General features: G+C 39.5%; 1 protein-coding gene across 2 annotated transcripts in view; it reads left to right on the top strand.

The window, feature by feature from the left end:
• Positions 1 to 27,866, top strand: part of KIF6 (kinesin family member 6) — a 442,506-nt gene that overhangs the window by 25,106 nt on the left and 389,534 nt on the right. The window lies entirely within an intron of this gene.

The following is a 27,866-nucleotide window of genomic DNA, read 5'->3' as shown; positions in this document are numbered from 1 at the left end:
TTTTCCCCTTCCTTCTACTAATGTCCTCCATGTTATTCCTTATGTTCCACAAATAAGTGAAACCATATGATAATTGACTTTCTCTGCTTGACTTATTTCACTTAGCATAATCTCCTCCAGTCCCATCCATGTTGATGTAAAAGTTGGGTATTCATCCTTTCTGATGGCTGAGTAATATTCCATTGTATATATGGACCACATCTTCTTTATCCATTCATCTGTTGAAGGGCATCTCGGCTGTTTCCACAGTTTGGCTATTGCGGACATTGCTGCTATGAATGTTGGGGTGCATATGACCCTTCTTTTCACTACATCTGTGTCTTTGGGGTAAATACCCAGTAGTGCAATTGCTGGCTCATAGGGTAGCTCTATTTTTAAATTTTTGAGGAAGCTCCACAGTGTTTTCCAAAGTGGCTGTACCAACTTGCATTCCCACCAACAGTGTAAGAGGGTTCCCCTTTCTCCACAACCTCTCCAACACTTGTTGTTTCTTGCCCTGTCCACTTTTGCCATTCTAACTGGTGTAAGCTGGTACCTCAATGTGGTTTTGATTTGAATTTCTCTGATGGCTAATGATGATGAACATTTTTTCATGTGTCTGTTAGCCATTTGTATGTCTTCTTCAGAGAAGTGTCTTTTCATCTCTTCTGCCCACTTTTTGACTTGATTATTTGTTTTTTGGGTGTTGAGTTTGAGAAGTTCTTTATAGATCTTGGATACCAGCCCTTTATCTGTAGTGTCATTTGCAAATATCTCCTCCCATTCTGTGGGTTGCCTCTTTGTTTTGTTGACTGTTTCCTTTGCTGTGCAGAAGCTTTTTGTCTTGATGAAGTCCCCTTCTTAATGAGGCACACCCTGATGACCCTAGTTAAAACTGCATCCTATCCCTCTCCCCAACTACCACGGACCCTCGTATCTTACTCTGCATTTTTCTTTTTTTTAAATTTTATTATGGTTATGTTAATCACCATACATTACATCATTAGTTTTTGATGTAGTGTTCCATGATTCATTGTTTGTGTATAACACCCAGTGCTCCATTCAATACGTGCCCTCTTTAATACCCATCACCGGGCTAACCCATCCCCCCACCGCCTCCCCTCTAGAACCCTCAGTTTGTTTCTCAGAGTCCATAGTCTCTCATGGTTCGTTTCCCCCTCCAGTTTCCCCCCCCCCCCTTCATTTTTCCCTTCCTACTATTTTTTTTTTTTTTAACATATAATGTATTATTTGTTTCAGAGGTACAGGTCTGTGACTCATCAGTCTTACACAATTCACAGCGCTCACCATAGCACATACCCTCCCCAGTGTCTATCACCCAGCTACCCCATCCTTCCCACCCCCCACCACTCCAAAAAAAAATGAAATATTTTTTTCTATAGAACTTACACCTTTTGACATATATAATTGCTTATGTATTATGTCTGTTGTACATTATCTGTCTGCTCTGCTAGAATGTCAGAATTAGAAGGTAGGATTTCTGTTCTGTTCGCTGATGACTCCCAAGCACCAGTAATGCTAGAAACCCAGTGAATATTTGTGGAATGAAGTCTAAAACTGTTAGATAAACGTGCAGTCGCTATGCAAGCCAAAATTATTCACATAACTGCAGTGTGTTTTTCTTTGTTGTACAGTAGGCAAATTAGATTCTTGATTCCTCAAATTGTTTACAGCTAATGCTTTTATATTTCCATCTATTTTAATTAATGAAAATTCCCATTATAGGACCATATATTCAATGCATGCTAATTAAGTTGTGCTGTTCATATAATTGTAGCTATAAAAGGATTTCAGAACACTAAAAACTTTGTTATAAAAGCTTAAACAGTTGAAATAAAAAGAAAACCCCAGTGGCTGAATTCTTTATTTGCTTGTTAAGAATATTTATCTCCTATGAGACCCTGTTTAGCCTCAATCTAAATGATAATAGAAGTACAGTATGTTTTCACTTAGGAGTGTCTGTATTTTCATTCTTAATTTAGGTGAATAGGCAATTGTGTCAGGAATTATTCTTATTCAGAGATAAAATATTCTTCATCCACAGCTCTGCAGAAATTCATTTACTAGCTTGTGTTCACTCACAAGCACTAGGATCTTTGAAAATCAATATTCGTTTTACTTCTGATGTAATTTTGGTTTATCATGAGAACACCACTTTTTTTTTTTCTCACTGAGACAAAATCAGGATTGTTTACTAAACTAGGAAGCATCCTTTTTTTTTTGTCTTTTCTTTTTTTTTTTATTCTTATGTTAATCCCCATACATTACATCATTAGTTTTAGATGAAGTGTTCCATGATTCATTGTTTGTGCATAACACCCAGTGCTCCATGCAGAATGTGCCCTCCTTAATACCCACCACCAGGCTAACCCATCCTCCCACCCCCCTCCCCTCTAGAACCCTGTTTGTTTTTCAGAGTCCATCGTCTATCATGGTTCGTCTACCCCTCCGATTTCCCCTGCTTCATTCTTCCCCTCCCGCTACCTTCTTCGTCTTTTTTTTTTTCTTAACATATATTGCATTATTTGTTTCAGAGGTACAGATCTGAGATTCAACAGTCTTGCAAAATTCACAGCACTTACCAGAGCACATACCCTCCCCAGTGTCTATCACCCAGTCACCCCATCCCTCCCACCCCACCCCCTACTCCAGCAACCTTCAGTTTGTTTCCTACAATTAAGAATTCCTCATATCAGTGAGATCATATGATACATGTCTTTCTCTGTTTGACTTATTTCACTCAACATAATCCCCTCCAGTTCCATCCACGTTGTTGCAAATGGCAAGATCTCATTCCTTTTGATGGCTGCATAATATTCCATTGCATATATATACCACATCTTCTTTATCCATTCATCTGTCGATGGACATCTTGCCTCTTTCCACAGTTTGGCTATTGTGGACATTGCTGCCATAAACATCAGGGTGCACGTACCCCTTTGGATCCCTACTTTTGTATCTTTGGGGTAAATACCCAGTAGTGCAATTGCTGGATCATATGGTAGCTCTATTTTCAACTTTTTGAGGAACCTCCATACAGTTTTCCAGAGTGGCTGCACCAGCTTGCATTCCCACCAACAGTGTAGGAGGGTTCCCCTTTCTCCGCATCCCCGCCAACATCTGTCGTTTCCTGACTTGTTAATTTTAGCCATTCTGACTGGTGTGAGGTGGTATCTCATTGAGGTTTTGATTTGGATTTCCCTGATGCCGAGCGATATTGAGCCCTTTTTCATGTGTCTGCTGGTCATTTGGATGTCTTCTTTGGAAAACTGTCTGTTCATGTCTTCTGCCCATTTCTTGATTGGATTCTTTGTTCTTTGGGTGTTGAGTTTGATGAGTTCTTTATAGATTTTGGATACTAGCCCTTTATCTGATATGTCATTTGCAAATATCTTCTCCCATTCTGTCGGTTGTCTTTTGGTTTTGTTGACTGTTTCCTTTGCTTTACAAAAGCTTTTTATCTTGATGAAGTCCCAATAGTTCATTTTTGCCCTTGCTTCCCTTGCCTTTGGCGATGTTTCTAGGAAGAAGTTGCTTCAGCTGAGGTCAAAGAGGTTGCTGCCTGTGTTCTCCTTTAGGATTTTGATGGACTCCTGTCTCACATTGAGGTCTTTCAACCATTTGGAGTCTATTTTTGTGTGTGGTGGAAGGAAATGGTCCAGTTTCATTCTTCTGCATGTGGCTGTCCAATTTTCCCAACACCGTTTGTTGAAGAGACTGTCTTTTTGCCATTGGACATTCTTTCCTGCTTTGTCGAAGATTAGTTGACCATAGAGTTGAGGGTCCATTTCTGGGCTCTCTATTCTGTTCCATTGATCTATGTGTCTGTTTTTGTGCCAGTACCATGCTGTCTTGATGATGACAGCTTTGTAATAGAGCTGGAAGTCCGGAATTGTGATGCCGCCGGCTTTGCTTTTCTTTTTCAACATTCCTCTGGCTATGCGGGGTCTTTTCTGGTTCCATACAAATTTTAGGATTATTTGTTCCATTTCTTTGAAAAAAGTGGATGGTATTTTGATGGGGTTTGCATTGAATGTGTAGATTGCTCTAGGTAGCATTGACATCTTCACAATATTTGTTCTTCCAATCCATGAGCATGGAACGTTTTTCCATTTCTTTGTGTCTTCCTCAATTTCTTTCATGAGTATTTTATAGTTTTCTGAGTACAGATCCTTTGTCTCTTTGGTTAGATTTATTCCTAGGTATCTTATGGTTTTGGGTGCAATTGTAAATGGATAGACTCCTTAATTGCTCTTTCTTCTGTCTTGTTGTTGGTGTATAGGAATGCCACTAACTTCTGTGCATTGACTTTATATCCTGCCACTTTACTGAATTCCTGTATGAGTTCTAGCAGTTTTGGGGTGGAGTCTTTTGGGTTTTCCACATAAAGTATCATATCATATGCAAAGAGTGAGAGTTTGACTTCTTCTTTGCCGATTTAGATGCCTTTGATTTCTTTTTGTTGTCTGATTGCTGTAGCTAGGACTTCCAATACTATGTTGAATAGCAGTGGTGATAGTGGACATCCCTGCTGCGTTCCTGACCTTAGGGGGAAAGCTCTCAGTTTTTCCCCATTGAGAATGATATTCGCTGTAGGTTTTTCATAGATGGCTTTTATGATATTGAGGTATGTACCCTCTATCCCTATACTCTGAAGAGTTTTGATCAAGAAAGGATGCTGTACTTTGTCAAAAGCTTTTTCTGCATCTATTGAGAAGATCATATGATTCTTGTTCTTTCTTTTGTTAATGTATTGTATCACATTGATTGATTTGCGGATGTTGAACCAACCTTGCAGCCCAGGGATAAATTCCACTTGGTCATGGTGAATAATCCTTTTAATGTACTGTTGGATCCTATTGGCTAGTATTTTGGTGAGAATTTTTGCATCCATGTTCATCAGGGATATTGGTCTGTAATTCTCCTTTTTGATGGGGTCTTTGTCTGGTTTGGGGATCAAGGTAATGCTGGCCTCATAAAATGAGTTTGGAAGTTTTCCTTCCATTTCTATTTTTTGGAACCGTTTCAGAAGAATAGGTATTAATTCTTCTTGAAATGTTTGGTAGAATTCCCCTGGGAAGCCATCTGGCCCTGGGCTTTTGTTTGTTGGGAGATTTTTGATGACTGCTTCAATTTCCTTAGTGGTTATAGGTCTGTTCAGGTTTTCTATTTCATCCTGGTTCAGTTTTGGTAGTTGATACATCTCTAGGAATGCCTCCATTTCTTCCAGGTTATCTAATTTGCTGGCATAGAGTTGCTCATAATATGTTCTTCTAATTGTTTGTATTTCTTTGGTGTTGGTTGTGATCTCTCCTCTTTCAGTCATGATTTTGTTGATTTGGGTCATTTCTCTTTTCTTTTGGATAAGTCTGGCCAGGGGTTTATCAATCTTGTTAATTCTTTCAAAGAACCAGCTCCTAGTTTCGTTGATCTGTTCTACTGTTCTTTTAGTTTCTATTTCTTTGATTTCTGCCCTGATCTTTATGATTTCTCTTCTCCTGCTGGGTTTAGGCTTTATTTGCTGTTCTTTCTCCAGCTCCTTTAGGTGGAGGGTTAGGTTGTGTACTTGAGACCTTTCTTGTTTCTTGAGAAAGGCTTGTATTGCTCTATACTTTCCTCTTAGGACTGCCTTTGCTGCATCCCAAAGATTTTGAACAGTTGTGTTTTCATTTTCATTGGTTTCCATGTATTTTTTAAATTCTTCTTTAATTTCCTGGTTGACCCATTCATTCTTCAGTAGGATGCTCTTTAGCCTCCAGGTATTTGAGTTCTTTCCAACTTTCCTCTTGTGATTGAGTTCTAGTTTCAAAGCATTGTGGTCTGAAAATAGGCAGGGAATGATCCCAATCTTTTGGTACCGATTGAGACCTGATTTATGACCTAGGATGTGATCGATTCTGGAGAATGTTCCATGGGCACTAGAGAAGAATGTGTATTCCATTACTTTGGGGTGGAATGTTCTGAATACGTCTGTGAAGTCCATTTGGTCCAGTGTGTCATTTAAAGTCTTTATTTCCTTGTTGATCTTTTGTTTAGACGATCTGTCCATTTCAGTGAGGGGGGTGTTAAAGTCCCCCACTATTGTTGTATTGTTGTCGATGTGTTTCTTTGCTTTTGTTATTAATTGCCTTATATAATTGGCTGCTCCCATGTTAGGGGCATAGATATTTACAATTGTTAGATCTTCTTGTTGGATAGATCCTTTAAGTAGGATATAATGTCCTTCCTCATCTCTTATTACAGTCTTTGGTTTAAAATCTAATTTGTCTGATATAAGGATAGCCACCCCAGCTTTCTTTTGGTGTCCATTAGCATGGTAAATGGTTTTCCACCCCCTCACTTTCAATCTGGGAGTGTCTTTGGGTCTAAAATGAGTCTCTTGCAGACAGCATATCGATGGGTCTTGTTTTTTAATGCAGTCTGATAGCCTGTATCTTTTGATTGGGGCATTTAGCCCATTTACATGCAGGGTAACTATTGAAAGTTAGGAATTTAGTGCCATTGTATTGCCTGTAAGGTGACTGTTACCGTATATTGTCTGTGTTCCTTTCTGGTCTATGTTGCTTTTAGGCTCTCTCTTTGCTTAGAGGACCCCTTTCAAGATTTCCTGTAGGGCTGGTTTTGTGTTTGCAAATTCCTTTAGTTTTTGTTTGTCCTGGAAGCTTTTTATCTCTCCTTCAATTTTCAATGACAGCCTAGCTGGATAGAGTATTCTTGGCTGCATAGTTTTCTCATTTAGTGCTCTGAATATATCCTGCCAGTCCTTTCTGGCCTTCCAGGTCTCTGTGGATAGGTCTGTTGCCAATCTAATGTTTCTACCCTTGTAGGTTACATATCTCTTCTCCCAAGCTGCTTTCAGGATTTTCTCTTTGTCTATGAGACTCGTAAGTTTTACTATTAGATGTCAGGGTGTTGACCTATTTTATTGATTTTGAGAGGGGTTCTCTGTGCTTCCTGCATTTTCATGCCTTTTCCTTCCCCAAATTAGGGAAGTTCTCTGCTATAATTTGCTCCATTATACCTTCTGCCCCTCTCTCTCTTTCTTCTTCTTCTGGGATCCCAATTATTCTAATGTTGTTTCGTCTTATGGTATCGCTTATCTCTCGAATTCTGCCTTCGTGATCCAGTAGTTGTTTATCTCTCTTTTTCTCAGCTTCTTTATTTTCCATCATTTCATCCTCTATGTTACTGATTCTCTCTTCTGCCTCATTTATTCTAGCAGTTAGCGCCCCCATTTTTGATTGCACCTCATTAATAGCCTTTTTGATTTCTACTTGGTTGGATTTTAGTTCTTTTACTTCTCCTGAAAGGGTTTCTCTAATAACTTCCATGCTTTTCTCAAGCCCAGCTAGTATCTTTAAAGTGATGATTCTGAACTCTAGATCTGACATCGTACTAATGTCCGTATTGAGTAGGTCCCTGGCAGTCTGTACTACCTCTTGTTCTTTTTGTTGAGGTGATTTTTTCCGTCTTGTCATTTTGTGCAGAGGAGAATAGATTAATGAGAGAACAAAATGCTAGCAGAGTAACAACGTCCCCAGAAAATATAGTCTAAACAAATCAGAAAAGACCTGAAGCAGTGGGAAAAGAAAGGGAAACAGAGAAAAAAGAGAAAGAAAAAAAAGAAAAAGATAAAAATAAAAACAAAAACAAAAACAAACAAAACAAAACAACAACAACAACAACAAAAAAACAGAATGTGATCAAATATGATCAGGCTGGTATATAGCTCAGTGCCACACACTAGATTTGGGGTGTATTTTGGTCTTTTAGAAGAAAGTGCCTCCCAAAATTTTAAAGAAAGAAAAACTTATATATGTACAAAAATAAGGGTTGATATGATGAAGGGATGGAATATGACTGTAAAGATGGAAATTATAAAAAATTTTATAAAAGGAATTGATGAGAAGTTGTTTGAAAAAAGAAAGAAGAGGATTTAAAAAAAGAAAAAAGAAAAAAAAAGGGAGAGGATGTGATTAGGCAGGGGAATAGAAAACACCATATACTAGAGATTTAGGGTATATTTTGATCTGTTAGAAGAAACTATCTGAAAATTTTAAAGAGAGAACAACTTATATATATATAAGCCAAAAATACAGGTAACTACTATGAAGGGATAGAATATGACTCTAAAAATGAAAAATAAAAATGTTTTTTTTAAAATAAGGGATTGATAAGATGTTGTTTGAAAAAGGGGAAAAGAAAAATTCAAGAAGAAAAAAAAGAAAAAAAGACAGTTAAAAAAAAAATTAACTTTGAAAGACTAAAGAATCATGGGAAAAAGGCCTTGAATTCTATGTGCAGTAGTCCCCTAGCGCTGGCGTTCTGCCGTTCTCATTGATCGGTAAACTTGGTCTTGGCTGGCTGTTCTCGCTGATCTTCTGGGGAGGGGCCTGTTGCCGTGGTTTCCAAATGTCTCTGCCGGAGGCAGAATTGCCCCGCCCTTGCCCCCTCCCGGCTAAGGAATCTGCTCGGGTTTGCTCTCCGGGGCTTTTGTTCCCTGCGAGCTTTCCGTACAGCTTTGGAGGCGGAGAGTGAAGATGGCGGCCTCCCAATCTCCACCCCGGAGGAGCCGAGAACTCGGGGCCCCGCTCCTCAGTGAGCCCCCAGAGAAAAGCCGTCAGTCACTCCCGTCTCCCCGGTCTCCGGCCGCACTCCGTACTCACCCGGCCTGTGACTGCGCGTTTCTATCTCTGGCACCCGACCTCGTGTGGAGTCTCCAAACCCAGCAGATCCCTGCGGTGCACTCCCGCGCGGCTCCTCCCCGGGGAGGAAGGTGAGTCTCCCCGGATCTGCGGCTTGTTGGGTCCCTGCTGGAGGAGCAGGGGCCCGACTGTGCCGCGGATCACGGTTTATGACAACCCCGAGCTGAGAGCCCACTCCTCGGCTCCGTCTCTGCAGCCGGCTTCCCTGCTCCGTTACCGGGGAGCTCTGCCGCCCTCAGGCACCCCCGGTCTTTCTGTGACCCCGAGGGTCCTGAGACCACACTGTCCCGGAGGGTTCCACCCCCCGCTTAGCCACCAGAGTGACGTCCCTCAGCGGAGCCGACTTTTAAAAGTTCCGATTTTGTGCTCCGCGGCTCTATCACTTGCCAGAAGCGGCCGGCGGAGGCCCCTCCCCCACCGTCTATCCTCCCGAATATCGCCTCGGATTCACTTCTCCGCACGTCCTCCCTTCCAGAAAGCGGTCGCTCTTCTGTTCAGAGAGTTGTTGCTCTTCTTTTCTTCGATCTCCTGTTGAGTTTGTAGGTGTTCAGAATGGTTTGATCCCTATCCAGCTGAATTCCTGAGAGGAGACAAAATCCAGGTCTCCTACTCCTCTGCCATCTTGCTCCGCCCCCCTCCCTTTTTTTTTTAATAACAAGCTTGTGCTGCATTCTACTTTTAAAAAAATGGAATTGCTTCTTTAATGGGAGAAATTATTACTGAAAGTTGCTGTGCTATCTGTATGTTTCTAGGAGAGGGAGTATTTATATTAGGACAATAAAATTTGAATTTTCAAGTAAGCCACTAGAATAATGAAACACTTAAGTAACATATCAAAACTATTTTCTAAATGTTGATATGACATAAAAACTTAATTAGCTTCTTTAAATGTAATTACAAGGTTGAAAATCATGATGGTAGTTTCATATCTGTATTAGATGAAGGCATGGCTCCAAAGATTTCTCAATTTCCATGTGATATAATATTATATGAGCAGTAAGAATTAAAATTCTATGGTATTAAGAAGATCCTAAGATGGATACTACAAAGTTGTTGATTCTATAGTTTCCCGATCTATGTTTATCTTTAATATCATTGATCCATGGAAAAATGATCAGTGTAATCTTAGTCTCCAGAACTTTATCAATGACAAGACATAGAAACCTACCTCAAATCCTAGAGAAAGGAACTTACTGGCTTATGTTACTGGGAAGTTGAGAAGTGTGTTGACTCCAGACTGTTTCCTCCGTGTGGTCAGCAGCTCCAAATTTACAGGCTTGTAGAACCCCGACCCTCAAAATAGGACATTTGCCTTTCTTACTAGCTTCAGTAGAATGATCATGTGAGGGTCTAGATTTGCATGGCCATTCCCAAACAAATCACTATCACTAGAGGATGGGGTACTGTCTTGACCTAGATCTCCCCAACCTGATGGCTAGCCCTACCCAATACCACTTGGAAGTGGGAAGAGGTTCTGCCAAAGGACAGGATATTGGCGATGCCAGAAGAAAGTGGCATAAGAAGACAAGCTGGACAGATCAGTCTCTGCCTTGAATATATAGGCAAAGTAAAAAAAAAAAAAACAAATAAATGTGAAGATACCTATGAGATATTTAAGGCTTGAGGACATTCAAGGGTAACCATAGAAAATGAAGACCAAGAGCAGGGCTTATTCACATTTTGTTTGTGTCCTTCTGTGGTATCGAACGATTAGCTCATTTGTCTAATAAGGGGAGGTTTACAGATGTCTGTATGTTTGGGGCTGATTGTAGTTATACTAGATAAAGAAGAACTGACATGCATATTAGGTTTCTACTAGGTGTTAGGCTATAAACACTATGCAGTATTTTACACACATAGGCATACATTCTAGTTGAATCAGTGAGGCACATCGATTCATCTGTGAGTAACAGAAAAACTTAATAGTGGTTTAAAGATACGAGTGTTTATAATTTCACATAAAAGAAACCTGGATGTAGGCAGTCCAAGGCTATATTGGCAGCGTCATGACCACCAGGGACCCAGGCACCCTCTCTCATGTCCCACCAACCTTGTTTTATGCCACCTCATGGCACAAGATGGCTACTTGAACTCCAGCACAAAGATGTTCCTTGTAGGCAGCAGGAAGGAGAGAGGAGAAGGTTGCAGCTGATCCTTTTTAAAGAGAATTATTGGCAGTCCCACACAACATTTCCACTTGGATCTCATTAGCCTTAACTTAGTCACATGACCACACCACACAGCAAGTGAGGAGGGAAATGTAATTCCTAGAGTTGGCCATGTGCTCAGCTAAAATCTGGAGTTTGGCTACTAAGGAAGAAGGGGGGCAGATGACCACTGGGAGGCAACCAGGAGTCTCTGCCTCACACTTTATCTCCTAAGATGTACAGCAGACATTGGTTATGGAAGACCACATGATCCAACTTAGGAAAAGTCTTACTATCTCTGGATTTGTGCTAGTTTGGTACCCTTAAGAGCTCCCTTCCTTGTCTTACATAAGGCTCCAGACATGCTATAACGAGGCTTCTGGTGGATCTTCACAGAGTCCTGGTGCATACTGACTTTCCAGGGGCCTCTGTGCATGTGGACTTGGGCAGTGTGGCTCTGCACTAAGACCGCATGTGACCACTGCTTTCTCAGATGCCATCTGTTACTACCACCGTTCTTCCCTAAATGAATCGGTGGGTGAGAGTTTATGATAGTCCTCTTGCTGCTGAGAGGCTACCTCATTTCTGTCCTATCTAGCTGGTGCATTGTTGTGTCACTTTTAAAAGTGAGGCTTCTATATATTAAGTACAGCATACTCTTCTCTCATGAAAAGAAATTATTGAGTATAACTCTTCTGTTTCACCTCACATATTGCAAATCCTTAAAGGAACAGTAAGAGTACAATAGGGTTGCATATTAAGTAGCCTCGAGTAAATTTATTAAAGTGTGGATATGGTAAAAATATTTCCCCTTGGAGATTACTTGACAAAATAATGAACAGAGGTTCAGAAATATCTCAGTGGTATAACCATCATTCTTCTTTGTTAGACATATAAAAACACATAACATATTTTATTTGAACCTTAAACATGTTCAAATGTGGTTAAGTCGTATATCACGATTTTATATTGAAAAAGTTGTGTGGCAATTTACCTGATGTTTTCAACCTCTCTAAGATTAGAAGTACAGATGAGAAAGCAAGTGTGAAACTTCCTCTATAAAATTCTCGTAGAGCATAATTCTGAGTGACCTATTCCAGTGACCTGACACTAAGCCAGAGTGCAGCGTTGTCTTCTTATGGCCATCATGTTATAAAAAGAATGACAACGGTTACTTTGGGTCAATTAGGTGGTTTCAAAAACAATCGAGCATTAGAAAGACTCATTTTCCTTAGTTTTAAGTTTGAGTTTCTCTTAACTGAATTTACCACATAGGCCTTTTCTCCAGTTCAGTCAGCCTCTTTCGGAAGCTTGTCTCCCAATTCACATCCAGCTAGGGTTGCCAGATTTAGCGAATGAAAATACAGGCTGCCCTATTAAACTTAAATTTCAGATAAACAACGAACAGTTTTATTATAGATATGTCTCAGATGGAGGTGCCTGGGTGGCTTAGTCGTTAAGCATCCGCCTTCAGCTCAGGTCATGATCCCGGGGTCCTGGGATCGAGCCCCACATCGGGCTCCCTGCTCGGCAGGAAGCCTGCTTCTCCCTCTCCCACTCCCTGCTGCTTGTGTTCCCTCTCTTGCTGTGTCTCTCTCTGTCAAATAAATAAAATAAAATCTTTAAAAAAAAAAAAAGAAAAAAAATAAAATCCTTAAAAAAAAAAGATATGTCTCAAATGTTGCATGGATCATACCTACACTGAAAAATTAATTCATTGTTTATCTGAAATTCAAATCTAACAGGGTGTCCTCTATTCGAACTGGAAACCCTACTTCCAGCCCTTATTGCTGTGATATTGTCATGTATTTTCTTCGTTGGAGTTCACATCTCCTTCAGTGGCCTGACCTATGCTGACAACCTTCTGTCCCTACATCTTCTTCTGCCTGTGGCCACTTCCACCTGAATGGCATTCTCTTCTCCCTTTGTTGTTCTATCAGCTTAAGGCAGTCACTCACCCATCCGCCCTTCCTCCTCATCCCTCTCCCAAATGGCATGGCAGTGTCTGTGCTTAACACCTCCAGGTTATTTGAGTCACCTATACCCTCATCCTCCATATTTAGTCAATCAGTCCTGTCCATTCTTCCTTCACAGTCCGTTTTTCCCTCCCTTCTTCCTGGTCTTTCCCTCTGCCTCTCTCTCTCTCTCTTTCCTATTGCCCTCGTCTGTCCGTTCCCCACACTGCCTGCAGTTTAGGTCCTTGCCTGCAGTGGTCCCTGTCCACCTGCTTTTCTAGGTGGCCTCCAGCTCTAGGCTCTCCCTACCCCTGGTCACTCTGAAGTTGGGGTTCGCATTCTAAACTATTGCACTGATTTTATTCCTTCCCAGCTAAAAACCTTCAGTGACTTGCTGTGGTCCACAGAATGAAGCTTAAGCCCCTTATTTGAGGCCTCCCATGTAAGACTTTCCAGGATTGACTTCTGCTGATTTCTCTAGTCTTGGTTGCATCAGTACCTTAGATCAGTGTTTATCCCACATTTAGATTCACTTGCTTTTTCACTGTAATATAATATTGGAAACCCCCTTAGAGATGTTTCAAATTATGTAATCATTTGGCATATAAATTATTTAAAAAAAATTTTTTTAAAGATCTATTTATTTGTCAGAGAGAGAGAGAACATAAGCAGGGGGAATGGCAGGCAGAGGGAGAAGCAGGCTCCCCATTGAGCAGGGAGCCCGACACAGGCTTGATTGCAGGACCCCAGGACCCCAGGACCCCAGGACCCCAGGGTCATGACCTGAGCCAACAGCAGATGCTTAACCAACTGAGTCATCCAGGTGTCCCAGGCATATAGATTAACAGGAAGTAGTATCTTAGTTTTTATATCATTGTATTAGTGAATGTTACCTTATAAAGTTTATTCCTAATAAAAATTTAATACTATCCTAATTGTGTAAATACAAACAAATGTTTTGACTTTTCCTCATTTACCAAATGACACATCCTTTCTTGTGGTTTGAATTAATTAGATAAGAAAAATGTGATTTACTAACATTTAAAATGGCACCTTGCATTCTGTTTGGCTTTGTGACCAAACACATATGGAAATGTGTATTATTAAATTATGTAACAGCAGCATTTCATGACCTGATATTTAATTCTTCACATTTTGCTCTTAAAAATAAGCTTTTTCATAATTTCAAAAATTTCATACCTTGTTTACAGTATATTTCTCAGTGATAAGGTAAGAAAGTAGGTATCAGGTTGCTATTTCCAAGCATTTTCTAGAGGGCATATACTTCAGAATTAGATAGTCTTTATTCATGGTAAATAAAAAGCCCAACTATATAGTCATCTGCTTTCTCCTCATGACTCCGTTTGCCCAGTTGTAGGAGCCCCAGGCTCTGGAGAGTATGTCTCAGACATGGGTTTGGCTTGGTTATAAGACACTGTCACAGCTTCTTGTGAGGCGATCTGAGAAAGTCTACAACTAGTTCCCGTGACATTTCTTTCCTCATTCTTTCTCCTGAGTCATAATAAGTTGAGTAAATAATGAGTTTCTGGTCCCTGGTCTATATCAAAATGAAAATAAGGTTGTATTAATCTTGAACTGCAGTCTAGCTGAGTTAATCTCAAGATTGCTACTGATCCGTATGCTGTATTGAATTACAGTTAATGGGTATTTGTAGAAGTGAAGAAGCTTAAAATCATCAGATAGTTTCAGTACATAGAAGTGCTTGAGCTGGATCTCTTCTTTTGCCCCTCCAGATCTCCTGTCTTGCCTTTTCTACCTGGTCTCACCCCCTGTTGGGCCTGTGGGGGTCTCATCAACCTCCTTCCTGCCCTCCAGCTTCTGAGTGGTTTCAGCCAATGGAAAGGCCCAGGAGGCCATCAGAGGGGAAGGGACAGTGAGGCCAAACATTTTTCCTTCCTACTTTGTTCCCTGCAAGCTCACCTTGGATTGGCTGTTCTCTTCAGACGAAAATCAATTACTTCTCAAGGCAGCCTACTCTCTATAACTGTCTCTCCTTCTGGAACCCAGAAGGAGAGACAGTTTTCTTTCCCCTTGTACTTGAAGGCCTAGAGGTGATGTCAGATCCGCCACTGCCAGCCCTGGATTTCAGCACTCTTCCCTGTGTCCCACAGTTTTGTAAACAGTCCCTCAGTGAATGGAGTGTACCATCGATTTCCTGTTGGGATCTCACTGATATAGTGCCTTATATGGTGTAAGTAATTTAATCCTTTTATCTGGACTATGAAATAAGCACAAACAGTACCCTTGTTATAGAGGAAGGGAGCGTGAAGCACAGAAACACTAAATGACCTGCAAAGATCGCAGGCTTAATATGTGACAGAGCCAGGATTAAAGCCTGGCTCCAAGCTACACCATCTTAACCACTACCCTATGCCCAGGTATGATAATATGAACAACAGTGATTTCATCATTGTTTTGGGAATGTTCACAATAACAAGATATATTAACACTACTTATGTTGATGACACGTATGGATTGATCAAATTATTGCCAGTGCTCTCTCCCCACCTAGAACTTTCATCTGAATACTTCAAAAGAGTGATTTTTTTTTCTGTTACCCAGGAAAGATTGAAAGAATGATATTCTTTGATGTTAAGAAATAAGAAGTTCAAATTTTACTTATTATCCTCAGCCCTATTCAAACAAATTATTTGCCCACAACTAAGTATTCTTTTTAAAATATGAACTCATCAAAGGCTCAAATTTAGCTTCTTTCTCTTCTTAAGAGCTTGACATTAGGGGTTTAGTATTCATTTCTCACAGTGACCTAGTTTTTTTTACATAATTTTGGTCCTGTCCGTTTGTTCCCAGAGCTGACGTAGCCATCATTCTGTTGTCTGCTTTGTGTTGGGTATGTGTCTTCTTCTGCCCTGCCCCCCACAGTCCCCACACATTATTCATTGTTCATTGTCCTCCATCTTCTTCTGTGGTGGAACCTGTCACATTTTCCGTCCCCTTGGCCTTGTGTTGTGGTGCCGCTATTGAATGCAGCTGCGCTATGTTGATTCTGGACTCTAGGTACCCTCAGTTGCTACACTATGCTGCTCCTGGACTGACTTATTTGGCAGTTAACATTTTTTCCAACACAGCAGCTTCCTAAAGTGTAGCTTCGTTTCTTCATGCTAAAATAGTGAGAATAAAGAAACAGCTCTCTTGCAGTCCCTTTGGGATCCTTGGATCATTAAAACTTCACAGGATGATCGCCTATAATTACAGCAGTCTCAGGTATATGCAAACTTGAAAATGCAGTTGGTGTTTAGCAGCTCAAAGAAGAAAAACATACATTTGTGATTCAGGTGTTCTTGTTAAAAATAGTGCATTTGAATGAGTGGCTGTTTATAGTCTGGATTTTGGGTGGTTATTCCGTGGTGAAGGTCCTGTTCTTGACAAATTTGCTTCCCAGTCATTTTTTCTAACGTGGGCGGTTGGGTCATGGGAGAAGGCCAGAGTTTTTTGGCAGTTCTCTCTTCTTGTTGCCTGGAACCCCATTATTACCATGGGCTTCAACTGCCAAACTCGGGAATTTGATCAGAAATTCAAATCTGTGAGCACAAGCAATCGTTTATATTCTCTCAAGCTACTTACCTTGGTGTTGTATTTAAGATTTATTCTGAAACAAACTGTAGCTTTAAGGCTGTAAGAGAAAGCTGATTATTGCAAAGTTTCCATTTCATCATGGGATTGGTATAGATAGCATCTTTGTGGTCAAATGTTTTTGCATGAAGAAGGTATATCTTTTTTTAAAATTTTTTATTTAAATTCAATTTATTTAACATATAGTGTATTATTAGTTTCAGGGGTAGAATTTAGTGATTCATCAGTTGCATATAATGCCCAGTACTCATTACATCAAGTGCCCTCCTTAATGCCCATTATCCAGTTACCCCATCCTCCCACCCACCTCCCCTCCCGCAACCCTCAGTTTGTTCCCTATAGTCAGGAGTCTCTTATGGTATATCTTAAGTGAATTTTCAAAGATTTGCTCAAATAGGGAAATTCTGGGGAAAATTTCCAGCAAAAAAGATCAATGTGGTGGTATCTTTTCTTAAAAAAAAAATACCGTTTTATGTACATTTGAGTTCTAGACATATCTTCTAAGCTAAACACCTTACCAAATATGATTTACTCCATTGTCCTGGCAAAGACTTAAGAAGAAAGTCTCATGTTGAGCTATTTTGTTTATTTTCATCAAAAGGCTCTTTCATCTGCCATCCAAATAAGGGATATTTAAATTCAGCGATGTTTTAAAATCCAACCCTCATTCTAAAATAACAAAATTTCAAAAAACTAGTCATTAAAATCAATTAAAACAAAAACAAACTTATGCCACAGAGTTTTGCCTTGTATTCATTATAAATGTTGATATCTGTGAGTTTAATTAGCAACAGAGGAAGAGTAAGTACAGAGATTGCCCAAATGGAGAAGAAAAGGAGTGGAAGTTTTTCTAGGGGTCTGGAAAGTTTAAGCCATTCAGTCAGTACAACTGTTGTCAGTTTGACCCATTTACAACTCTTGAGCCCCACGTGGGGTTGGATCCATGGTGATCCAAGAAATGCCACTTACCCTTCCACCTCTTTCCCCACCATATACTCAGCAAAACCCCTTGTCTCATTAAACCTGATCATCCACCTATGCCACGCCTACACTTAGGCCTCTGATATTGCTACAGAAAAACATCGCATTGATTGGTCTTACCATAAACTCATGCCCACACACCTAAAGTAGGCACTCAGGGTACATGAGAGTCCTAACACACTTTCCTGGTGTACTTGCTTCCTCACTCTTGGAGATGACTTTCCCAATTTAATTCTTCTCAAGTTCCCTATATTCCTTTCCCTTTTCCTTGCCCTCAGCTGCTTCATACTTCACTGAGTAAATAGACCCAATAAGACAAGCACTACCTATCTTCCCGCCACCAAGTCTACCAGCCTGCATGTATACCTAACTCTATGGCTTCCTTCCTGTTATGGTTGTCAGAACTCCCCTCTCCCTGCCAGAAGCCAGTCCTCCGTTTGTATCCTGAGGCCTTCCTCTCTTGTCTTCTCAAGCATGTTGCTCTTGTAATTTTCTTCTTTGTGCAGCATCATTGATTTTTCACATCTCTGGGATCATTCTCATCAGTATTTTCTAGTATCTCCTATCTTAAAATTAAAAAGTGCCCTCACTTACCCGTATCGCTTCCAGCTTTTTCCCATTTCTGTGCTCCCTGTTCTCAGCAAAACTACCTGAAAAGAGTTATCTGTCCTCTTGTTTCTACTTCTTCACTTTCTGTTCATTCCTTGACCCTCTCCAGTTGGGCTTCTGTCTTCTAAGCTCTCCTGAGGCTGCTCTTGTTAAGGTCATTTGTGACCTCCATGTTGTCAAAAACAATGGCCACATGCCCATTCTTGTGTTACTTGATGGTTAGGCAGCATTTGACACGGCTAACTTTTCCCTTCTCTTTGAAACACTCTTTTACTTTTGGTTTACATAACATTACACAGTGGTGGCTCTGGAGGTGTGCCTTTTAGGTCTCCCTTCATGAGAATCTCCTACAGGTGATAGCTGACTGAAGCCTTCAGCTCCCATACCCTTAGATCCAACACAGTGGAAACATAGTCTAGGTCTTGCCCACTCATAGTCCATTCACCACTCAGTAGCCAAAATGGGCTTTTAAAAATGTGGATCGGGTCCAATCATTTTGCTGTTTACAGTACTACAAAGGCTCGTTATTGAACTTTGAATAAAACCCAGATTCCCTTACATTGTTTACAAAAAACCCTCCATAATTGGCCTGTGCTGGCCCCTCAGATCTGCTTCTTCCTTCTCCTTGCCCCGACCACAGCGGCCTTCTTTCTGCCCCTAGCATAGATCAAAGTCATTCTTGCCATTGGACCTGTTATCTCATGCCTAGGTGTTCTTCCTATTTGTCATTCAGATCTCAGCTTAAATTACCTCCTCTGAGAGGCCTCCTCTGACCTCCCAACCTAAAGTTCTGTATCTAGTTGCTTTCTAGCATGTCACCCTATTTTCATTCTCTTCATAGCACCAACACTTTCTTATCTTTTTCTGTTTTACTTACGGTCCGTCTCACCGTGACTGGAACAGAAGAAGCTCAATGAGAACAGGATCCTTTTCTCTTTTGTTCATTGCTGCATTCCCAGCACCTTAGCCAATGCCCAGTATGTAGTAGGCATTCATAAATGCCTGTGGAATGAGGGAATTGACAGAACTTCATTCGTTCACCTTCACGAACATAACTTTTTTTTTTTCTCTGAAAGATAAGAGGAGTGAATTATCTTAATTCCACCCTTCTGAACTTGTAGCTATGATGATATTCACCATTCCCCAAGATGTAGTTTTCCTTGAATTTATACATAATGCCAATACAGTTAAAATCCCATTATAGTGAATTCCATGGGGCATGCTATTGGCTTTGCTACAGTGGAATTTGTCACAGAGCCAGAAATTGCATTTCCAGTCTACAGAACTGGGGGTGAAACAGCTGATTCTCTATTTGTTTGCAGAATGGGAAGGGAAAAACTTGGACTTTGAAAGGCAGAGTGAGTGGGCTGTAGCGAATCTCCTGCCTGCCTTGTCCAGGCTCCCAGATATTCTACGTGGAACGTGGGCTTTGGGTGTTTTGTGTGTTTCTTGCTGAGTGATTTGAGTACAGGAAGAAGAGGGGTAGTTGAAGAGAGAACGATGAACAGGCAATTTCGGTTTGGTGACAAAAAGATTTTGGGTTCACTTTTTTAAAGTTTCAGCTAAACAGCGTCCTCTCCTTTTCATAGCATGAAAAGGTGCATCAGGTGCTGTTTTTACACATGGGAAGATACATGAACAAGGGCCAGGAAATGAAACAAGACAAAACAGAACACAGTTCCTATTATGAAGTATTTGGTGCTGACAGTTTGTTGTAAACAGAGCAGCGAAGGTTTTTTTTTTTGTTTTTATTTTTAATTGCAGTGTCTTCTGAAATGTGGCAGTAGCTTTGTTACATTATAAAGATCTTTCTTTCATTGTAATGGTAATTGTGTTCAAATCAGATCATCGGATTTCTGTTTTAAAGCTCAAATGTTATGAGCCATATAAATGTTATGTTATATAAAAATGTCTTGAGTTACTTTTTAAAATCGTTTGTTATTAAGAACTTTTTCTGGCTCACTCAGACACCAGTATTTTACCCTTTCCCTTGCACCTGTGATACTTGATAAATGGCACTTCTCATACTGTAATCGCGTTCATCTGCCTGGGTCCTGTATCGTGAACCAACATACTAAGGACAAGGGCTGTGTTTTACTAGTTTGTGCATTCCTCGCCTGTACTCTCCCTTCTATTCCCCGTTTCACCTGATAAAACGGTGCTGCAAGAAACGGTTTTAAATACATGTTTATGGATTGGTAGTGTCTATTTCTACAGTTTACCTTAGCCTATTCCTTACATTGTCCACTACTTCTTATCCTGCTCTTGGTAACAAAGCTGCTTGCTTAAAGGGGAATTATTTCTAGTCTTTGTCAAGCTGTCAAGCATGGTGGGACATTAGCTTGTCCCCAGCCTGTTTTATTGCCTTCTCTGTCTTTTAGTTTTTAGAGTAAGGTCTTCTTTGATAAGCCTGTCTTGTCTTCCTCTACCAGGAAGCACAGTCTGCCCCCTAAAAAACACCTGACCCCTTTTCTTTCTATGGTTTTACATATGCTTCAGTGGATTTTCTGTTGTGTTGTCTTACTCATCTTTTATCTCCAGTTATCTGTCTAACTAAACTCTAAGTTGTTTGAAGGCCAGTCTACCAAAGCAGTCAGGGCATACTCACTATAAGCATTGCAACGGGTACAGTGGGAAAACTGACAAATATTAAGATGCTATGTGCTCTCAAGGAACTGATAGTTTGCTTGGGGGATTGAAACTAACTGTGTTTGCTGTATATGAGATGCCAGAACTTTGTAAGATATACCATTATTTAGTAATAGCTTTCATGTAAGAAAAGAAACCCTGCCATGTGATAGCTATACAATGATTATAAAACTAATCTCAAATTCGCAAGCATGGGCGTCCTGGATGGTATTCCAGAGAGATGGCATGGCGTATACAAAAGCCTAAAGGAATTTAAGAAAAAGCCAAAGGATCTAGAAGCTCATAGGACAGATGATTCTTCTGTCAACTTTTTCTTCCACCCTCCTTGCCCTTCCCAGGCATCCCACTCTAGGTGGTAAGGTAAACATCAGTGAAGTTAATTCCTCCCTAATGCTTCCTTTAAAAATGATATAAGGTAAGCAAATTAATTGGACTCTCTAAAAAGGGACACTGAGAAATCATAAATTTGTAAATGTAAATTCATACATCAGTACACACAGCACTATTTTCCACACAAATAAATACAGTATGAACCAATTAAATGATGGCTCCCTTTTGTCCTTATCTGTTTCTATAGCAGTAGAACTATAATTGTATATACAGACTGATGTTTGGGCCAAGTCTGTCTTTACAAAGATGTTAGTTGTAAATTTAGCCCATTATATTATTTCAACATGTGCTTTGTTATTTATTTTTCCTTCTAGAATGCTGCTGTCATTTGTTTGTTGAACATCAATACACAAATTCTTTTTTTTTTTGTTTCCCCATAATGAATGGCTGGGAGGAAATATTGCTGCCTGGCAGAGGGGACTGGGGCCTTGTATGATTTATTTCTTCTAATTTTATTCCATTGTAAAAACTCCAAAATGTTGTATTGTAAAGACTCCAAAATGTTACGGAAACTTAATATAGTTTCAAGTTAGTTATTTTGAAATGTAGTTTTTTTGCTCATCTTTCAAACTGAACAGCGCCTTGACATGTCTGAGGTTTAAGAAAATTGGGCTCCAGTTGGTGAGGAGGGTCTTTGTTGCTGAGTGAAATTTGGTGGTTTGGCTCATGGGAATTTGTGCAAAATTGTTGGTTTGTTTGATTTGGTTCCCTTTGGACTACACCCATGAAGTTTTCTTTGGGTTTAGCTTGGTGATCCCCACCCCACACCAAACTCAAAGTGGAAAACAGTGGGAATGTTGAGGTTTATACCTCAAGCTATAACTCATCCTAGAGCTTTACCCAGTTTTGAAAAAAAGAAAAAAAAAAAAAAGCCTGGATTTTAAATCTTTGAGTGAAATATTTATTGAAACTAGACTAAACAATCCCAGAGTTAGTTGGGATCTTAGAGGCCATTTGACCAGACTCTCTACCTGATGCGTGATCCCAATGATCAATTTCAGATTATTTAAAGTCTTTTAAGAGCTAATTAACTTCCATGCTGGAGTCCATGTTTGTCCTTTGATTTAAGCTTGTTGACATTGTGGTCCAAGTTTGCTATATCTGTATGATTTTTTTTCTTTTTGATCTATCAAGAACCAAAGGAGGTGTGTAAAAACTTCCAGATGTGTGTATTTCTACTTGTAATTCTGTCACTTTATGCCTTTTATATTTGGAGGTTATGTTGTTTGTTTAAAATTGCTTCATTTTCCTGAGAAGCTTTCCTTTTATCCTATGTAGTGATTGATTTTATCTCTAAGAATTCTTTGTATCCTAAAGTCTATTTAAAAAAAAAAAAACTCATCTAGACCCATATCAAAAGGCCACAGTACATGTACAGAGTATTATATAACAGCACTGAAGGGTCTGGGCCAGCATGCAGTAATCAAGCACACTGATATAATCACAACAAAATGTGTGAATATTTAGCTAAGTGGGATAAATAAAAATGTATTTTTCACCTTTTTACTTTTCTATGTTCTTACGTCTCAGTTGTGTCCCTTTATAAATGACATATGGAGAGGCTCCCAGGTGGCTCAGTCAGTTAAGAATCTGACTTTGGCTCAGGTCATGATCTCAAGTCATGGGATTGAGCCCCATGTCAGGCTCCACACTCAGCACAGAGTCTCCTTGTCCCTCTGCCCCTCTCCCCACTCATGTTCTCTTTCTTTCTCAAATAAGTAAGTAAAATCTTTAAAAAAAAATGACAAATGGATGACTTTACTTTGTCACCTAAGTTTTAGTTAGTGATTACTGATATTTGCAATTGTTTCTATCATATTTACATTCTATTTATCTTCTTTCTTTCTATGCCCTTTCTTTGTCCCCCTCTTTTTCCTACCTTCTGTTTTGCTAATCAGCTTTTCCTTATTCTTTTTCTCTACTTCTTATATGGAAATTTTATATTCTCTCTCTTTTCTTTTAGTAGTTATCATTAAAAGCTTTTAAACATACTTGACTTCATAAAGTCTAAAATTAATTAATATTTCTCATCTCCTGATCTGTATGATTGACTTTAATCATATTTCCTCCCATTTTATCTTACCATTGGTAAATGTTTTAATTCTACCTTTTTTTATATGATTCAAATTAGTCCTCATTATTGTTATTTTATTTAAAAAAATGAATGTTTCAGTTTTCCCCATATTTTCCCACTTTCTTTGCCCAATGTTGTCTCCTTTCATGTCTTTCTGGCTTCAATTTCCTTTTTCCTGAAGCACATCCTTTGGTAGTTCTTTCAGAGAGGGTCTGTGAATGGTTCACACCCTCAATATTAATTTTATTGGATTTGCATAGTAGCTGAATATGGAATTCTTGGTCAACAGTGCTGTTTCTCAATATTTTAAAGATAATCATTCCATCACTTTTTAACTTGTGCTTTTGAGAAGTCTGTTTTAGTCTAATTGGTCTTTTTTAGGCAATGTCTTTTCTTGCATTGTTTTTAAGGGCTTTTCTTTGCATATATGTTCTGTGGTGTCATAATGGTGTGCCTCCATGTGGATTTATTTTTAATTATCTTACTCAGGACTTGTGCTTCTTAAATCTGAGAATTCATGTCTTTCATCAATTTGGGGAAATTCTCAGCTACTCTTTCTTTAAATAGTTTCTCTCTTCCATTCTCTTTAGTGTCTACTTCTGTAACTCATATTTTTTTTATTTATTTTTTATTTTTTTAAAGATTTTATTTATTTATTTGAGACAGAGAGAATGAGAGACAGAGAGCATGAGAGGGAGGAGGGTCAGAGGGAGAAGCAGACTCCCTGCTGAGCAGGGAGCCCGATGCGGGACTCGATCCTGGGACTCCAGGATCATGACCTGAGCCGAAGGCAGTCGCTTAACCAACTGAGCCACCCAGGCACCCATACTTCTGTAACTCATATTAAAAACACATTCCATTGCATTTTGTGTGATTTCTTAAACTTCAAAAAATATATTTTTTCTATCTTTGTATTTGCTCTTTGTTGCATTTTGGGTAATTTCCTCAGATATCTCTTTTAGTTCATTAAGTCTTTCTTCACCTATGTCCACTCTGTTTAACCTTTCAACTGAGTTTTTTAAATTTCAATGATTATATCTTCATTTTTAGAAGTACTACCCAGTTATCTTTTCCTACCTGTTCTTGCTTTTCATAGTGTCTTGCTATTTTAATATTTTTTATTACTTATTTCAAGTATTTAGTAGTTTTACACACATTTATTGCATAGTCTCTATATCAAAAGTTCTTGTAGGTGGGGACCTGCTGTTTGGTACATCTGCTGACTCTTTTCTGGCAGACTGTATTTTTATGGGTTTTGTTGCTTTGGACTGTGAGCTCTTCTGCAGTGGAGTTTTGTCTGTCAGAATCCTATACTATAGCATTAAGGGCATGTGACTCCAGGCTAGATTTATTTTTGCCTCTGCCTGCTGCCTCAGGGCTATCATCACTTTAAAACCACTTTTTGTATTGATTTTAGGGATTGAGATTTGCAGACCTGTTGGGTAGTGTAAATTTATAGCTCCATTATGTATGTGGATAGGTCAGTGATTACAAATGTTCAAAGAAGACTTTTCTTTTCCTACTCATAGTTCAGGCAGAGACAGATAAGTTTCCTTACCATTTCCTATGCTATTAGATGGATATGAATTTCTTTTCTTGTTTGTTATTTTAGTGATGGGCCCAGGTTTATAAGGAATCTCATTTCCAAATATCCAGTTCCCATTGACCTAAACCCTGGTTACTGATACCAGCATTCTTTTCCTACTCCCATACTCCTGGGGTTGCCCAGCATTAGCTCATGTACTTTTACTTTTTTTTGGGCCCTGGGTATTTTCCTTACTTTTTCTTTTGCAAATTTAGCTGTGCATTTAAAAGGTTCTATATTATATTTTATCCCAAATTTCTTTATTTTTTAAGATGTATTTGTTTATTTGAGGGGGGAGGGGCAGAGAGAGAGGGAAAAGGAGGAAGCAGACTCCCTGCTGAGCGCAGAGCCTGATGCAGGGCTCAGTCTCAGGACCCTGAGGTCATGACCTGAGCTGAAATCAAGTCAGATGCTTAACCATCTGAACCACCCAGGTGCCCCACTGAATTTCTAAGTAAGTTTTAGAGAGAGCAGTTTCAAGCACTCTGGGCAACCATAATGGGAGAATTGGAGATCTCAATCATTTTACATTTCCTGTCCTGTGCTGATGCAGTGAGTTTGTTTGTTGTTATTATTGAGTTGCAGGACTTTCTATTGATCTCTATTACATTTTTATAGTTGTTGTCATTAAGTGTGCTCCCTCCTTCTAGCTTTTAAAAAAAAATCCTAACTGAGTTATCTAGTGTGTTAGCTTTACCTCCCAACCTGAGTCATTTGTATGTTTCAAGTACATACCATCTTGGTTTTCCATAAGTGTTTAGTAAAAATATTAAACTGGAACAATCCATGCACATAGTCCAGGATATGCCACTCAAGATCTCTGTGTCAGTAAACATTGATCACATCTCTTTGAAATTACTTACAGATATGTCCCAACTCTGTTATTCAGCTCAGCTTACATTTCACCTTGGCTCACAAGGCTTATTCTTAGTGAACTTGCACAGCTCAATCTAATTTATTTCCACCAATATCTCTTAAGTACACCCTACGGGCCGTTGTGTGTACTGTGTGCACCAGAGACGTAAAGAAGAATAAGCCACAGCTCCTTCTTTCATGATGCTCATACCTGGTAGAGGAAAACTTCAAGTAAACAAATAAGTCAGCCATATGCTAATCTCTTCCTGAATTTTGCTCAGGATCAGGTTCTTTCTCACTGATTGCTAGTTTATGGCACCCTCTTCGCTTTTTTTGCTGTACCATGGACGTATCAGTTGAGTTTATGCTCAACTGATGGGAAATGTGGGAAAAGTTTCACAAGACTAATATCCACATTTCTTCTCTCTATAATCTTTTGTGAATTAATTCATTTTGGTATTTTATATTCCTAAATTTTCAGAATATTTTTACATCAATAAAGGATTGCTAAAAATATTGGGCATATGTTAGGTTACTTTCATATTTTATTTGCTTTTTATTCCTATTCTAACTATTTATCCCCTTGGTTAAATTTTTTCTCAAATTTTCTCTTCTCCAAATTTCCTCTTTCCCAGAAAGATAGTGCAATATACGTGTCTGATATCAATTTTATGTTTTTTTGGCCTGGTCCCTTGTGTTGACTTTTTTATCCAGGGTTTCCTACTTGGTCCAAGACTTCAGCTAATGTTTTATTGTTAGTCGTTGAAAATTTGTTAGGCAAACTAATGATGAAACCACATTTTCAGTGAAAGAGCTTAATTTAGTTAAGGGATAAGTTTTTATTGGAACTAGAGATTTTAGATTTGATTGTTACTCTTTTTTTTCCCTGTAACCTCAACCAATATTCATTAAGCAGGAAGTCCTATCAGTATTTCCCTCTGAAGCATTTCATATTTGTTCCTGGTGTCTTAGTCCCACATTTAGTGCCCTAGCTGACACCTTTATCCTTTCTCACCCATAATTGGGTCACTTCCTAAATGTTTTCCGTTTCTCCTGACTTTAATTGCAGTCCTATGTTTTTCACATTGCAGTTCCCGATCTAGTAGGTTATAAAGTCAATTTACTTGTTTATGATCAGAATTTTCTAATGATGTAAAATAAAAGAGAGAGACAATATTAGAGTCCATGGCTGTAGTCAGGATGTTTTTTCATTAAATTTTTGTTTTAATTATATACATACACCATCCATTAACTTATTATGTATAATAGGAAAGAGATTATTTCATGGGGTTTTGTCATTTGGAGGAGTGTCTCCCTAGCATTTGAACCTTTTCTCTATGTCTAGAGAACTGTGAATCATCTGAGTCTTGGTAGGAGGTAGGACCTGGCTTGTGTTACAGATGAAAAAAATGCCATGGCTTGCCTTTTCAGCATCCTTTGCAGCTAAGGTGCTGGCTTCTGACCAAGGCTTACTTACCAGACGTCTGGGATGCTGAATTGGGACTGACAGAGACAGGGAAAGTGAATACCGAGGCTGATGGTAGTGGCAGTGACCATGACACTGGCGTTTGGCTTTCTAGGCCACATAAGCTAACAGCCATGGCTGTGGAATCCAATGGTAGCAGTGCAGCCTCATCAGAATGGTTTTGGGAATAGTTTGGGAATGTTTCTGGATGTGTAGCTTCCTCTGTCCTGCCTATTTTGTCAGTCTGGTACTCTAAATTTCCTGGAGATTTTATGAACTACTTCATTTCCTTCCATTCAATCAGTTTCTTGTCTACTTGGCTATGGACTGAATTGTGCACCTGTCTTTCATCTGTTGAAGCTTTAGCCCATCAATGTGACTGTATCTGGAGAGAGGGTCTTTAGGAAGTAAGTGAGGTTAAATGAGGTCATAAGAGTGGAACCCTAATCTGATAGGACTCTGGCCTTATAAGAAGAGGAAGAGAGGGAGATTGTTCTTTCTCTGCCATGTGACGACACGGGGCAAAGGTGGAGAGATCTGCAAGGCGCGAAAAGAGCTCTCACCTGAAACTAAACCCTGCTGGACCTTGATCTTGGACTTTCAGCCTGTAGAACTGTGAGAAATTAATTTTTGTTATTCAAGCCACCCAGTTTTGGTATTTTGTTAATGGCAGCTTGAGCTGACAAATACGGACTTGGGTACAAACTTGGGTACAGAGAAGGGTGACAAGCACACACTTTCACAGAAGAAGGGAGGCAGAACCCTGTGGACTTCCCAGAGTGTCGCCATGGAGTGGGGACTTTCTTACTGGCTGAGCCGAGACCTGGGGTAGCTTT

The sequence above is a fragment of the Mirounga angustirostris genome, unplaced genomic scaffold (assembly GCF_029215605.1).
Source record: "Mirounga angustirostris isolate CCGP_5_RB_7025 unplaced genomic scaffold, mMirAng1.0.hap1 SCAF_8, whole genome shotgun sequence".
Lineage (NCBI taxonomy): Eukaryota > Metazoa > Chordata > Mammalia > Carnivora > Phocidae > Mirounga > Mirounga angustirostris.
Note: the sequence above shows the minus strand (reverse complement) of the source record. Positions and strands in the feature narration are given on the sequence as shown.